Raw genomic sequence first — 15699 nt, 5'->3', positions numbered from 1 at the left:
TTTGGGTCCTTGCTTGTGCCCGGGTAGTCACAGGGTGAGCTTCTGTATTATATGAGGGGGCATAGGCGTTGCCCAACAGGACCTCAGCTGGTAGGTTGTCCATGATCCCCATGTTCACAATCCCTTGTCCCGCTTCCCAATCCAGGTGCACCTTAGCAGTAGGTACTTTGTACACATCCCCTCCACCACTCGAATGGCCACAGTTTGTCCTGAACGTTTGTGCTCGGGAACTAAGCGACTCTGGACCAAGGTTATCGTAGTGCCTGTGTCCCTTAGTCCCTGAGCGGTGCGACCCTCAAGCTGTACCTCTTGCCTGTGGTGCTGATGGTTGTCAGAGGCTACATACACTGGATCTGCTTCATGGAGGGGCCCCAGGTTTTCCTCCTGGGGTGTCTCTCTGTCCACACAAAGCGCACGGGCTGGTCGAGAGGACCGGGACGAGGAAGAGTTATAATTACGAGAGGTATGGCTAGCGTTGAGCGGGCAGTTGCCTATGAAGTGACCGGGCTGTTTGCACCGGTGACAAGTGAATTCATTTTGAGCCGTCATTCAGGTGTTTTCCCTGAACTCCGTTCGAGTTGCCGTTGGGGAGTTTGTGGATTCTCTCAGTCGACAATCATAGTGTTCATCGGCCAGCTTTGCCGCTTCGTTTAGGGTGGTTGGTCATCGGTCTTTAAGCCAGGCTCTGCCCTCTTGGTCTAGTCCAGCGGTTCCCAAAGTGTGGGTCGCGACCCACTGGTGGGTCGCAGGGCGATCCCCAGTGGGTCGCGCTGACCCACACATCCAGGGCCGCCGGGCAGTCAGGCATGCAGACTGACACCAGGAGGGAGCCCGGCAGCTTGCCCTGTATGCCGCCGGGCTCCCTCCAGTCAGTCTGCCAGCAGCTCCGGTCTGCAGCTCCGCCGGGTGCAGAGCTGAAGACCGTGTGATAGAAGTCTCGCGAGCTCCCAGAGCGTTACCATGGCAACACTCAGGGAACTCGCGAGACTTTTATTACACTGTCTGCAGCTCAGCACCCGGCGGAGCTGCAGACCGGAGAGGTAACCCACCGGACCACCAGGGAGACACTGGACCACCAGGGATGTTTAAAGAAGGTAGGGCACAGAGCCCAAACAATGCCCCCCCCACCCCAATGTAACCCCTTCTCTGTCTACCCCCCACCCACTGTAACCCCTTCTCTGCCCCCTCCTCCCCCTGTAACCCCTTCTCTGTCTGCCCCCCTCCCCCTTCTCTGCCTGCCCCCCTCCCCCCACTGTAACCCCTTCGCTGCCTGCCCTCCCCCCCAATGTAACCCCTTCTCTGCCTGCCCCCCTCCCCCCAATGTAACCCCTTCTCTGTCTGCCCCCCTCCCCCCAATGTAACCCCTTCTCTGTCTGCCCCCTCCCCCCAATGTAACCCCTTCTCTGTCTGCCCCCTCCCCCCAATGTAACCCCTTCTCTTTCTGCCCCCCTCCCCCTGTAACCCCTTCTCTGCCCGCCCCCCCCACTGTAACCCCTTCTCTGCCTGCCCCCACTGTAACCTCTTCTCTGCCTGCCCTCCTCCCCCCCACTGTAACCCCTTCTCTGCCTGCCCTCCTCCCCCCACTGTAACCCCTTCTCTGCCTGCCCCCTCCCCCCACTGTAACCCCTTCTCTGCCTGCCCCCTCCCCCACTGTAACGCCTACTCTGCCTGCCCTCCCCCCGTAACCCCTTCTCTGCCTGCCCTCCCCCCACTGTAACCCCTTCTCTGCCTGCCCTCCCCCTGTAACCCCTTCTCTGCCTACCCCCCACTCTAACCCCTTCTCTGCCTACCCCCCACTCTAACCCCTTCTCTGCCTCCCCTCCCCACTGTAACCCCTTCTCTGCCTACCCCTCCACTGTAACCCCTTCTCTGCCTACCCTACCCACTGTAACCCCTTCTCTGCCTACCCCCACTGTAACCCCTTCTCTCCCTGCCCCCTCCCCCACTGTAACCCATTCTCTGCCTACCCCCACTGTAACCCCTTCTCTCCCTGCCCCCCTCCCCCCACTGTAACCCCTTCTCTGCCTACCCCCCCACTGTAACCCCTTCTCTCCCTGCCCCTCTCCCCACACTGTAACCTTTTCTCCCCCTGCCCCCCCCACACTGTAACCCTTTCTCCCCCTGCCCACCCACTGTAACCCTTTCTCACACTGCCCCCCCACTGTTACCAGTACACACACTCCCTCCCACACTGTCACCCTCACCTCCTGTCTCTGCGTGTCCTTTTGTGTCACTGTGTGTGTGTATTTGTGTTTCTGTGTGTATCTGTGTACATGAGTGTCTGTGTATCTGTGTGTGGGAAACTAAGTGTCATTGTGTGTATCGCTGTGTCAATGTGTGTATTTGTGTGTCTGTGTGTGTGTGTATACACTGCACACATACTCCATACAAAAACCATGCTTACATTGAAACACACATTGTGTATATGTATATTTTATAAACACAATATACACACACTGCATCCACTACACACACACACACACTGCAATCAAACGCAAACATTACATACAAATACACCCCTGCATTAAAACACTAAAATGATCTACAAACACCCCTTCATTCAAACACCAACACTACACACAAAAAGCACACCTGCATTTAAAGTCCTACACTACATATACAAACACCCCTGCATTCAGATGCAAACATTACAAACAAGTACACCACTACATTCCAATAGCAACAGTACATACAAATACACTCATACATGCACACATATACTTAATACAAAAACATGCTTACATTCAAACACTGCTCACAAATATAACCCTGCAATGATGTGCAAATGGTAGATCTCCATTTGGCATATTATTGTTGAAGTTCTCCGACAGATGGAGATCTACCTTTTGGCCACACTTTCACTAGATGGGGGCCCAGAAAACATACTTGCACCACGGTCCTCTCTACATTAGTTCCACCACTAGGATAATCAACGTGAGGTGCCTGGATGAAAGAGCAGGACAACAAAATTTCTGATTCTGAGTTTGTGAGTAAGCAGTTGTATGTCTCTAAAACTGATTGCCATGATGTGTAAAGTTTCTGCCTCTAAAACTGCCATGATATATCAAAATTATGCCTCTAAAACTGCCATGTTATGCCAATTTTATGCATCTAAAGCTGATTGCCATGGTGTGCCAATTTTATGCATCTGACTGTTTGCAATGGTGTGCCAATTGAATGCTTCTGAAACTGATTGCCATGATGTGCCACGTTTATGCATCTAAAAGTGATTGCCATGATATGCCAGGTTTATGCATCTAAAGCTGATTGCCATGGTGTGCCAAGTTTATGTATTTAAAGCTGTCATGATGTTCCAATTGTATGCCTCTAAAACTGATTGCCATGATGTACCAATTTTATGCATCTAAAACTGATTGCAATGGTATGCCAATTGTATGCATCTAAAGCGGATTGCCATGGTGTGCCAATTGTATGCATCTAAAGCGGATTTCCACGGTGTGCCAATTGTATGCTTCTGAAGCTGATTGCCATGATGTGCCAAGTTTATGCATCTAAAAGTGATTGCCATGATATGCCAAGTTTATGCATCTAAAGCTGATTGCCATGGTGTGCCAAGTTTATGTATTTGAAGCTGTCATGATGTTCCAATTGTATGCCTCTATAACTGATTGCCATGATGTACCACTTGTATGCATCTAAAAGTGATTGCAATGGTATGCCAATTGTATGCTTCTGAAGCTGATTGCCATGATGTGCCAAGTTTATGCATCTAAAAGTGATTGCCATGATATGCCAAGTTTATGCATCTAAAAGTGATTGCCATGATATGCCAAGTGTATGCATCTAAAGCTGATTGCCATGGTGTGCCAATGGTATGCATCTGACTGTTTTCCATGGTGTGCCAATTGAATGCTTCTGAAGCTGATTGCCATGATGTGCCAAGTTTATGCATCTAAAAGTGATTGCCATGATATGCCAATTTTATGCATCTAAAGCTGATTGCCATGGTGTGCCAATTGAATGCTTCTGAAGCTGATTGCCATGGTGTGCCAAGTTTATGTATTTAAAGCTGTCATGATGTTCCAATTGTATGCCTCTAAAACTGATTGCAATGATGTACCAATTTTATGCATCTAAAACTGATTGCAATGGTATGCCAATTGTATGCATCTTAAGCGGATTGCTATGGTGTGCCAATTGTATGCATCTAAAGCGGATTTCCACGGTGAGCCAATTGAATGCTTCTGAAGCTGATTGCCATGATGTGCCAAGTTTATGCATCTAAAGCTGATTGCCATGGTGTGCCAATTGAATGCTTCTGAAGCTGATTGCCATGGTGTGCCAAGTTTATGTATTTGAAGCTGTCATGATGTTCCAATTGTATGCCTCTATAACTGATTGCCATGATGTACCACTTTTATGCATCTAAAAGTGATTGCAATGGTATGCCAATTGTATGCTTCTGAAGCTGATTGCCATGATGTGCCAAGTTTATGCATCTAAAAGTGATTGCCATGATATGCCAAGTTTATGCATCTAAAAGTGATTGCCATGATATGCCAAGTGTATGCATCTAAAGCTGATTGCCATGGTGTGCCAATGGTATGCATCTGACTGTTTTCCATGGTGTGCCAATTGAATGCTTCTGAAGCTGATTGCCATGATGTGCCAAGTTTATGCATCTAAAAGTGATTGCCATGATATGCCAATTTTATGCATCTAAAGCTGATTGCCATGGTGTGCCAATTGTATGCATCTAAAGCGGATTTCCACGGTGTGCCAATTGTATGCTTCTGAAGCTGATTGCCATGATGTGCCAAGTTTATGCATCTAAAAGTGATTGCCATGATATGCCAAGTTTATGCATCTAAAGCTGATTGCCATGGTGTGCCAAGTTTATGTATTTGAAGCTGTCATGATGTTCCAATTGTATGCCTCTATAACTGATTGCCATGATGTACCACTTGTATGCATCTAAAAGTGATTGCAATGGTATGCCAATTGTATGCTTCTGAAGCTGATTGCCATGATGTGCCAAGTTTATGCATCTAAAAGTGATTGCCATGATATGCCAAGTTTATGCATCTAAAAGTGATTGCCATGATATGCCAAGTGTATGCATCTAAAGCTGATTGCCATGGTGTGCCAATGGTATGCATCTGACTGTTTTCCATGGTGTGCCAATTGAATGCTTCTGAAGCTGATTGCCATGATGTGCCAAGTTTATGCATCTAAAAGTGATTGCCATGATATGCCAATTTTATGCATCTAAAGCTGATTGCCATGGTGTGCCAATTGAATGCTTCTGAAGCTGATTGCCATGGTGTGCCAAGTTTATGTATTTAAAGCTGTCATGATGTTCCAATTGTATGCCTCTAAAACTGATTGCAATGATGTACCAATTTTATGCATCTAAAACTGATTGCAATGGTATGCCAATTGTATGCATCTTAAGCGGATTGCTATGGTGTGCCAATTGTATGCATCTAAAGCGGATTTCCACGGTGAGCCAATTGAATGCTTCTGAAGCTGATTGCCATGATGTGCCAAGTTTATGCATCTAAAGCTGATTGCCATGGTGTGCCAATTGAATGCTTCTGAAGCTGATTGCCATGGTGTGCCAAGTTTATGTATTTGAAGCTGTCATGATGTTCCAATTGTATGCCTCTATAACTGATTGCCATGATGTACCACTTTTATGCATCTAAAAGTGATTGCAATGGTATGCCAATTGTATGCTTCTGAAGCTGATTGCCATGATGTGCCAAGTTTATGCATCTAAAAGTGATTGCCATGATATGCCAAGTTTATGCATCTAAAAGTGATTGCCATGATATGCCAAGTGTATGCATCTAAAGCTGATTGCCATGGTGTGCCAATGGTATGCATCTGACTGTTTTCCATGGTGTGCCAATTGAATGCTTCTGAAGCTGATTGCCATGATGTGCCAAGTTTATGCATCTAAAAGTGATTGCCATGATATGCCAATTTTATGCATCTAAAGCTGATTGCCATGGTGTGCCAATTGAATGCTTCTGAAGCTGATTGCCATGGTGTGCCAAGTTTATGTATTTAAAGCTGTCATGATGTTCCAATTGTATGCCTCTAAAACTGATTGCAATGATGTACCAATTTTATGCATCTAAAACTGATTGCAATGGTATGCCAATTGTATGCATCTTAAGCGGATTGCCATGGTGTGCCAATTGTATGCATCTAAAGCGGATTTCCACGGTGAGCCAATTGTATGCTTCTGAAGCTGATTGCCATGATGTACCAAGTTTATGCATCTAAAAGTGATTGCCATGATATGCCAATTTTATGCATCTAAAGCGGATTGCATTGGTGTGTCAATTGTATGCATCTAAAGCGGATTTCCACGGTGTGCCAATTGTATGCATCTAAAGCGGATTGCTATAGTTTGCCAATTGTATGCCTCTAAAGCGGTTTGCCATGGTGTGCCAATTGTATGCCTTTGAAGCGGATTGCCATGGTGTTCACTTTTTAAAATACGCATTAAAAGCAAGTGGGTCTCGAAAAATTACCATTTTGAAAAGTGGGTCTCGGCCCATAAAAGTTTGGGAAGCCCTGGTCTAGTCTATCATAAAAAATGTTCTAACAAAAACAGCTGTAGTACTTCCTCAGCGGTTACTGCCTGGCACCCGTTAATCCAGTGAGTGGCAGCCCTTCGTTCGGTGAGCCCATTCGGCGTGCGTGTCATTAGGCTTTTTCTTCATATTGCGAAATTGCCTGTGATACGTGTCGGGGGTTACAGCTTAGCGCCTCAGCAGGGTGTCTTTGACCAGCGCATACTGTATCACCTCCTCTGGGGTTAGTGTCCGGAACGCATCTAAGGCTCGCCAAGATAATTTTACCTGACAGTATGGTGGGCCAGTCCTCGCTGGGGATCTGATTGAGCGCACATTGCCTCTCGAAGTCGGCCAAAAACTCATCGATCCCCACCTCGCTCTCCAGGTAGGGCTTGAAAGCCACGAATGGGATTTTTCGCTTCCCGGTGGTCTCTGAAGGGGTAATCATCGTTGCTGGCCTGGGGCCACGGTGAGCGGTAATCAGGCTGAGTTCGTGTGCTCTGGCTATCTGGATATCCGCATCTGTCTTGGCCATCAGCTGTTGGATCAGTTCTATAGGGGGGTTCGGCCCAAATAGGGAGAGCCTCTCCCTGGCAATCCTGGTTTTCTCATCACCAGCCATCACCAGGGTTTCCGCCATGGTGAAGCTCTGGTCCAGTTCTGTTAGCTCCTCAATCAGCTCCCTCCTAGGTCGATTGCTGGTGGTTCCACCTCGTCTCTCTAGTAAGTCCTTTAATGTTGTTTGACGACCAGGTCCCGCTGGGCGTATGACAATAAAAGATGGCCGACGCCACGTGTTCGTGCATATGAACGACAATCACCCTGGCGATGATCAATTATGTTGCGGTTAACACAAAACCGCAGCATCACGGTGATTAACTGCGGGCACACGCCACATGTAGGGTGGTCGGTCGTTCGGTAGTTTGTTTGACATTTAGTTCGGTACCCCGTTCGACCCTTTCAACAGTGACCACCCTGATGACAATCAATTAGGCTGCGGTTAACCACAAAAGCCGCAGCTCCTGGGTGGTTGATTGTAGGCACACTCCTTAGGTAGGGTGGTCGTCCGTCCGACATTTTTTTCTGTGTTTTGAAAGGTGAATGGGGTTAATTGGCGGCACACGCCAGGGGCTGGTTGGTCAGCCATTCGTACATACGAATGGCCTGTAATAATTGTTTGGACAAAAGTAACAATAATAATAGCAAAGTAACCAGGTTGTAGCAGATAGAGGGGACTTCTGTAACAAATACATTGGTCCATTTCATATCAAGAAGGCCATCTCTCCCATCGTGGTTCAATTGGATCTACTTTCTCACTACCACTTCCATCCACCCTTCATTGTGTCGCTCCTCAAGCCTTTTAAAGAAAATATCTTCCATGGTCATATCATCCCTCCTCCGGCTTCCGTGATTGTCACTGGGGAACCTAAGTCTGAAGTACAAGACATCCGTGACTCCCGCATTCGAAGAGGAATCCTTGAATATCTGATACATTGGAAGGGATATGGTCCAGAGGAGAGGTCCTGGGAACCTGTGAATAACATCAATGCTCCCCGTCTACTCAGAAGGTGTTACGGACACTCCACCGACCCATATTGGATTACATTATGTTAAGTTACCGAAGTCGGTTCTTTCGGTATTATTGTTACCTATACTCCATTTACAAAAACAACTTGGATTACATATTCGTGCATACGAACTTAGACCACCCGGCCCCTGGCGTGTGCCGCCACTTAACCTTTTTGACCTCGGAAACAACCGAACGAACGACCACCGGGAGGTTGCGGTTAACCACAACCTTAATTGACTGCCTAAGGGTGGCCTCGTTCGTCGACTATTTTCACCATATTCAAACTCCCAAACGAGGACCACCTACACCACAGTGTGTGTCGACGATTAGAACGTTGAGGCTGCGGTTAACCGCAGGCTAATTGGCCCCTTCAGGGTGGTCTACGTTCCGTTCACGAAGGGTTGGGACAACCAGCCAGAGAGCGGTATTCGTACAGCATACTACTCGTGTTTCGTTCCAGGAGTTTTGAAACCGATACCCGCTCGCCTATTCATGAGTAGAAAAGATGGCTGCCATCTCGTGTTCGGGACAAAGGGACACGAAAAGACTTATATACCAGAGACTGGCTATACTGTTCGTGAGGTCTGAGTGCTATTCGTCTATATGATGCGCTCAGACCCGAGCTATCATCAGACAGACGAATGAATGAATAGAAAAATCAGACGAACAATCAAACACTGTGTATCAGTGTTCGTTTGTTCGTTCATTTTATTACATGGAGGGAGCTACCGGCAAGCAGCTCCCTCCTTGTAATTTGTTAAGATAGAAGCGGCAGGGAGCAGTGCTCTCCACCACTTCATAAGCCCCCCAGGTCCACCTCTCACTCTATGGGGGTCAATATGACCCCCATAATAGCACAAGGGGTGGGGGCCCTATATAAAAATCTGGGGGGGACTACTGTCCTGGCCCCCACCCTAAGCAAGGGGTGGGGGCCCTTAAAAACAATAAATGGGGGGGACCTACTGTCCTCCCCCCATGCCCCTACACTCCTGAGCGGTGGGTGGGTGCCCTATATAAGAATGGTGGGGGGGACCTACTGTCTGGGGACCTACTGGGGGCCCTAGAAAAACAATAAGGGGGGTGGACCTACTGTCCTCTTCCCCCGGCCCCCACCCCTGAGCAGTGGGTGGGGGCCCTAGAAAAACAATAAGGGAGGGGACCTACTGTCCTCCCCCCGGCCCCCACCCCTGAGCGGTGGCTGGGGGCCCTAATAAACAATAAGGTGGGGGACCTACAGTCCTTCCTTCCGGCCCCCACCCCTGAGCGGTGGGTGGGGGCCCTAAAAAAACAATAAGGGGGGACCTACTGTCCTCACCCTGGCCCCCACCCCTGAGCGGTGGGTGGGGGCCCTAATAAACAATAAGGGGGGGAACAACTGTCCTCCCCTCGGCCCCCACCCTAAGGGGGGGGACCTACTGTCCCCCCCTGGCCCCCACCCCAGAGCGGCGGGTGGGGGCCCTAAATAACCCCCCCCCAATCAAGGTGACTAGGGGTCCCAAACCCCTAGTCACCACCCCCCACCCAAATAAAAACAATCCGCTACCTACCCCCCTCACCCTAAAAATAATGAGGGGGGGGATAAAATAACTAACCTGTAAACAAAATGTAAACTTGCCATTTGGAGTTTTCTAAAATCTTAATTTTTCAGCCCCAAAATATGCCAAATAAAAAGCAATCATACCCGTCGAACTTAAAATAAAATAAAAAACCCTAGCGCCCAAAAAAATCCATAAAAAAACAACGCTAAAAAATGAATCCATCTTCACCCATGGAGGGCTCCGCGCAGACTGAGCTCTGCATGGCGGGGGTGTCGGGATCCCGCGGGCGGCTGCGTGGGGAGGCTGCACTCCGCTCGCAGTTCTCACCCTCCAGCCGTCCGCGGTCCCCTCCTCCACGTGGGTTCAGCGAGCGGCATCCCTCCAGCCTCGGATGCTGCCCGCGTCTTCCTCGACGTCCCCCAGCGGCAGCATGCATGATGCTGCACGCTGGGAGACCGCCCAAGATATGACACGCCGGGGTCAGTCACCTGACCCGGCGTTAAAGGCACAGTGCCTCAATCACAGTGGGAGGTTTAGATATCTCCCACGTGTGATTGTTAATTCTGATTGGAAATTATCCAATCAGAATTAACCTGATGGTTTAAATACTTACCTTTCCTGTTCCTCCCTGCCCTGTTGTGGTCTTTGCTTGCTAGTATTGATACTGAACTTGTGTTTTCTGGTTACGTACTCTATGGCTTGTTAATCTGACTTTGTGACTTTCTCCTACCCTTTGATCTCGGCTTGTTTCTCGTTATCCTGTCTTCTGGTTCCCCTTACTCGGCTTGTCTCCTGACTATTCTGTGTGTGCTTAGCCCGGCCACTCTAAGGTCCGGTACTGCAGCTTTCTGTGTGTGTGTGTGTGTGTTAGCGTGTTGGGTTCCCCGAATCGTGACAGGGGGAAGGCTTATAAAGCCTTGCCCCACCCTGCAATTAGGCTAAGAACACTCTGATTGGTTGGTTTAAGCCAATCAGAGTGCTCTTTGTCATTTTACAGAGCGTGGGGAAATTCCAAAGAATTTTCCCACGCTGTGTAAAATGACACAGAGCACTCTGATTGGGTAGGGGATAGTTTTATTTGGGTGGGGGGTGGTGACTAGGGGCTTGGGACCCCTAGTCACCTTGATTGGGGGGGTTATTTAGGGCCGGAGGGGGGACAGTAGGTCCCCCCCAATTGTTTTTTTTAGGGCCCCCACCCACCGCTCAGGGGTGGGGGCCTGGGGGTGGACAGTAGGTTCCCCCACCTTATTGGTTTTTAGGGCCCCCACCCACCGCTTAGGGTTGGGGGCTGGGGGAAGGACAGTAGGTCCCCCCCTTATTGGTTTTTTGGGCCCCCACCCACTGCTCAGGGGTGAGGGCCAGGGGGAGGACAGAAGGTCTCCCCCTCTTATTGGTTTTTAGGGCTCCCACCCACCGCTCAGGGGTGGGGGCCGGGGGGAGGACAGTAGGTCCCCCCCTTAACCTTATTTAGGGCCCCCAACCGCCGTGCAGGGGTGGGAGCAGGGGGTGGACAATAGGTCCCCCCATTGTGATTTATAGCCCCCATCCACCGCGCAGGGGTGGGGGCCGGGGGAGGGGAGGACAGTATCCCCCCCATTGTCATTTAGGGCCGTCGCACATGGGTGGGGGCTGGGGGAGGACAATAGGTCCCCCCCCCAATTGTTATTAATGGGGCCCCCACCGGCCGCGGAGGGGGGGGCAGTTAGTAGTTTTTTGTTTTTTTTAAACAGTGAGCAGCCATAGGCTGCTCACTGTTTCATAGACATGCCCCTACTCGCGGTATAGCGAGTAGGGGCTGAATTTACTAATACTAAGTAATCTTTACTTAGTATTAGTAAATGTGGCTGAAAGACCAATTTAGGTCTTTCAGACTTTTAGTAGATAGCTCCCTAATACTGTGGGAATTAGGGAGTTATCTACTAAGCGGCTGCAAGATGCAGCCACAGCACGAATAGGATCGGAGTTTCATTCATTCGAATGAAATTGCGATCCAAACAAAGTACCGAATTGCATCCTAACACGAATGGAGAAACTCTTCTCATTCTGTTAGGATGCAATTCGGCAGTTTTGCCGGCGTTCTGTCTAAGTGACAGGATGTTCGGCAATACTGACAGGAAGCATCGTGGGAACAGGGAGGAAAGCTCGGGATCATGGGAAAATTGCTCTGACCAGCGGAAATGAAGCACACTTTGCTCCTCCGCTGGTCAGAGCTGGTCAAGCGGAGGAATCCTCCATAAGACAAAGAGTCCCTACTTTGTCTTATGATTTTAAAGAAAACTAAAGAAGACAGGAAGAAAAGATGAACAGATCCTGAGATAGGGGGACAAGAGGAAGAGGTAAGTTCGGCATGACAGTGCCGCTTTAAAGCCAATTCGTGTTTGACCTTCAAATCGCAGCCTCGACTCGTTTTGTGGGAACCATCATATCCTAGCTAGACTAGAGCTAGTGGGATTGCTTTATATTCACAGGACTCTGATGGTTGCTGAACGGAACAGCGCTTCTCTCTCTCCACATTCAGGAACCAGGACATCCAAGCGATCCAGCCTTCAGCTAGCCCGGAGGTAACCATAACAGAAGGTTTCTGTAACATATTCTCCCTCACCTTGTGATGTCTGCACCCAGCGGCCATGCGTCTGCATGACTGACACTTGCAGTATGTTAATGGACGCTGCGGATCCACTGCAAATTATACCCCCATGTCCGCCCACGTTGTTGACGACATTAGCCCGTTTGGGGTCAAAGATCGATCTCGGCCAATCAGAAAGGTAAAGCATTTATTTAAGCTCAGAATTACCTTTCCTCATTGCCCTGTCGTGGTTTCCCTAGTGGTTGTCCGAGAGTGCGTTCCTGAACCGTTGTATTCTGTTTTTTTACTTTGGCTTAGTATTTTTTTATTTTTATTGAAATATTATGAGCAATACAAAGAGGTCAACAATGCAATAGAATGTTCCATAGTTACAAGTATATCGGTTTTGTTGATAACAGGGAAAGTACAGTATAAAACCTGTGGTTGTCGTATAGAGGGGTGTGTTACGTGTAGATGAGGTTTATATGACTTTGATGTCTGCGTACACAATAATACAATACGGAAAGTAAACTAAAGTATAGTGTATGTTAGACAGTGTAGAGCGTAGGTTGATTCTATAGCCGGTCATCAATTATTGCAAGGTGGTGCGGGATGGTACCGTGTAGTAGGAATATAGCAGTAATGTGTGAATGTAAACACTGATTGGCAGTGTATTTAGGTGCACAACAATTTGAGAGGTTTACATGGCTTATCAGCCTGTAAGGTTGGCATTGTTCGTAGGTGGATAAGGGTTTAGGCCGGATGGGATAAGTGGTAGCTGTCACCTTAATTGTGATTTTCCTTGGAGGAATTGGAGCCAAGGTGTCCAGGTGGTGTGATATTCATCATATTTGAGAATGAAGGAGTAGGACAGTTCCTCCATAGTTCTAATGGAGACTATCCAGGCTCTAATAGTCGGGGCTGTGGTCTGTTTCCACATTGTGGGGATTAGAGCCTTAGCTGCCGTTAAGAGGTGATTGAGTAGGATGCGTTGGCGTTTGTCTAGAGGTTGGGGGATATATTAGGAATAGCATGGTTTCAGGTGTTTGGGGAAGGTTGATGCCAGTGATGATGCGTATGAGGTTGGCAATCTTTCTCTAGTAGTCTTGGATCACGTGGCAGAGCCACCAAACATGTCCTGTGGATCCCTCAGCTTGTTTGCATCTCCAACATGTTTTTGGTGTGTTAGGGAAGAACCTGTTAATGCGAGTTGGCGTATAGTGCTACCTGGCAACTCGCTTATAGTTGCTTTCATGGGTACTATTGCTCCTAAATGTATAAAAGATGTTTTTGAAAATTCTGTGCCAGTCTTTAGTCTGTATTTGGGTGGACAGTTCCTTGTCCCATTGTGGGGTGTAATTTGGCAGGATCTTATCCTGACTTTGGCGAATTGTTTTATAGAAGGATGAGATTAGACCCCTCTGTAATGTGTGTTGAGAACATTGTGTTTCGAATAGCGTGGGGTTCCTATGTCCCTGGAGGAGTATTGGGTCTGAGTGTACGAAGTGTTTGATTTGTGAGTGTCTGAGTCTGAGCATGCCAGAGGGTTCAGTGTTGGGTATCAGGTCCTCTAATGGGATGATCCCTTTGTCGTTACGGAAATCACCTAGGGTGAGTGTGTGGGTCTGTTTGGGGAAATTTTGGAGAGCGACCGGGTTGGTGCCTGGCAAGAAGGCTGGGTTGTCAGTTAGTGGGTAGAGCGATGAGGGGTGAGGAGCTATATATTGGTCCCTCCTGATTTTGTGCCAGGTCTGTAGGGTCTGGGGGATTTTTGGATGTAGTTCTGAGTTGTGTGTTGTTATGTTGGGTTTCCTTCCTAGCCAGGGAACAACGTGTAGTGGTGTTGTAAAAAAATTTGCCTCAATCCTCACCCATTGGGTGTCATTACCGGGGTGTGCCCATTCATATATTCTTGCGAGGGTAGCGGCTTTGTGATACGCCTCCAGGTCGGGGAGACCTAGGCCTCCTCTCTGTTTACTTTTGGTGAGGCATTCGTATTGGAGCCTGGGGGGGGGGGGTCCGCCCATATGAATGCAGTAAATGTCCATTTGGCTTGTGTGAAGAAGGAGAGAGGGATTTTGATGGGGAGGGTTTGCAACAGGTATAGGAGTTTGGGGAGTACGTTCATTTTTAGGATGTGGATTCTGCAGAGACATCCAAATTGTGGTCTGTTCCAAGCCTTGAGGTCAGTCGCTATCTTAGCCAGAAGGGGAGGGAAGTTGATGTCATAGGTACGGTCTAGAGAAGTGGTAAGTTGGACTCTCAAGCATTTGACCGATTCTGAGGGCCACTGGAATGGGTAGGTTTTGTGAAGTATAGATCGGGTATTGTGGGATAGGTTGAGGGGGAGTATTTCGCTCTTGCTTACGTTGATTTTGTAGTTAGAGCCTTGGTGGTATATATCAATTTCTTGCAGGAGGTGGGTCAGTGATGACACCGGGTTTGAGATTGTGAACAGAAGGTCATCATCAAACGCTGTGACCTTATATTCATTTTGTGCAACTGTAAGGCCCGTTATATCTGGGCAGTCCCTAATTCCCTGCATGAATGGTTCCATTGTGAGAATAAAAAGGAAAGGCGACACCCTTGTCTCGTGCCATTGGTTATTTGAAACACGTCCGAAAGTTGGCCATTTACCCGTACTCGTGCTCCTGATTGGGAGTATATGGCTGAGAGCCACTTACTCCAGTTTGGGCCGAAGCCTAGCGCTTGCAGTGTCAATTTGAGCATGGACCAGTCCACCCTGTCAAATGCCTTTTCGGCATCTATGGTGAGTATGAGGCTTTGGGATTGTTCTGACCTGGCAGTGTGGATGAGGCTGAGCAGTTTTGTTGTGTTGTTTTTTGCTTCGCGCCCAGGCACGAAGCCGGATTGATCTGGGTGGACCAGCCCCCTAAGTAGTGATTGGAGGCGTTCTGCTAGGATCTTGGTGAATATTTTGAGATCTCCATTAATCAGAGAGATGGGGCGGTAACTCCCACATTCCTCGGGGTCTTTCCCCGGTTTGTGTATGAGGGTTATGTGAGCCTCTAAGGATTCGGTTAGGAGGATGTGCCCAGTTATGAGAGCATTAAATGCGTCCACGAATGGTGTTTTTAGGATATTGGTGAAAGTTTTATAATATTTGGCTGTGAAGCCGTCCGGTCCTAGGGGGAGTTATTTATGGCCCCCACCCACCGCTCAGGGGTGGGGGTCGGGGGGGGGAGAACAGTAGGCCCCCCACATTCTTATTTATGGCCCCCACCCACCGCTCAGGGGTGGGGGCCATGGAAGAGGACAGTAGGTCCCCCCCCTTATTGTTATTTAGGGCCTCCACCCACCGCTCAGGGGTGGGGGCCGGGGGGGAGGACAGTAGGTCCCCCCCTTATAGTTATTTAGGGCCCCCACCCACCGCTCAGGGGTGGGGGCCGGGGGGAGGACAGTAGGTCCCCCCCTTATTGTTATTTAGGGCCTCCACCCACCGCTCAGGGGTGG

Source organism: Pelobates fuscus, chromosome 3 (assembly GCF_036172605.1).
Source record: "Pelobates fuscus isolate aPelFus1 chromosome 3, aPelFus1.pri, whole genome shotgun sequence".
Lineage (NCBI taxonomy): Eukaryota > Metazoa > Chordata > Amphibia > Anura > Pelobatidae > Pelobates > Pelobates fuscus.
This window is presented reverse-complemented; position numbering follows the sequence as displayed.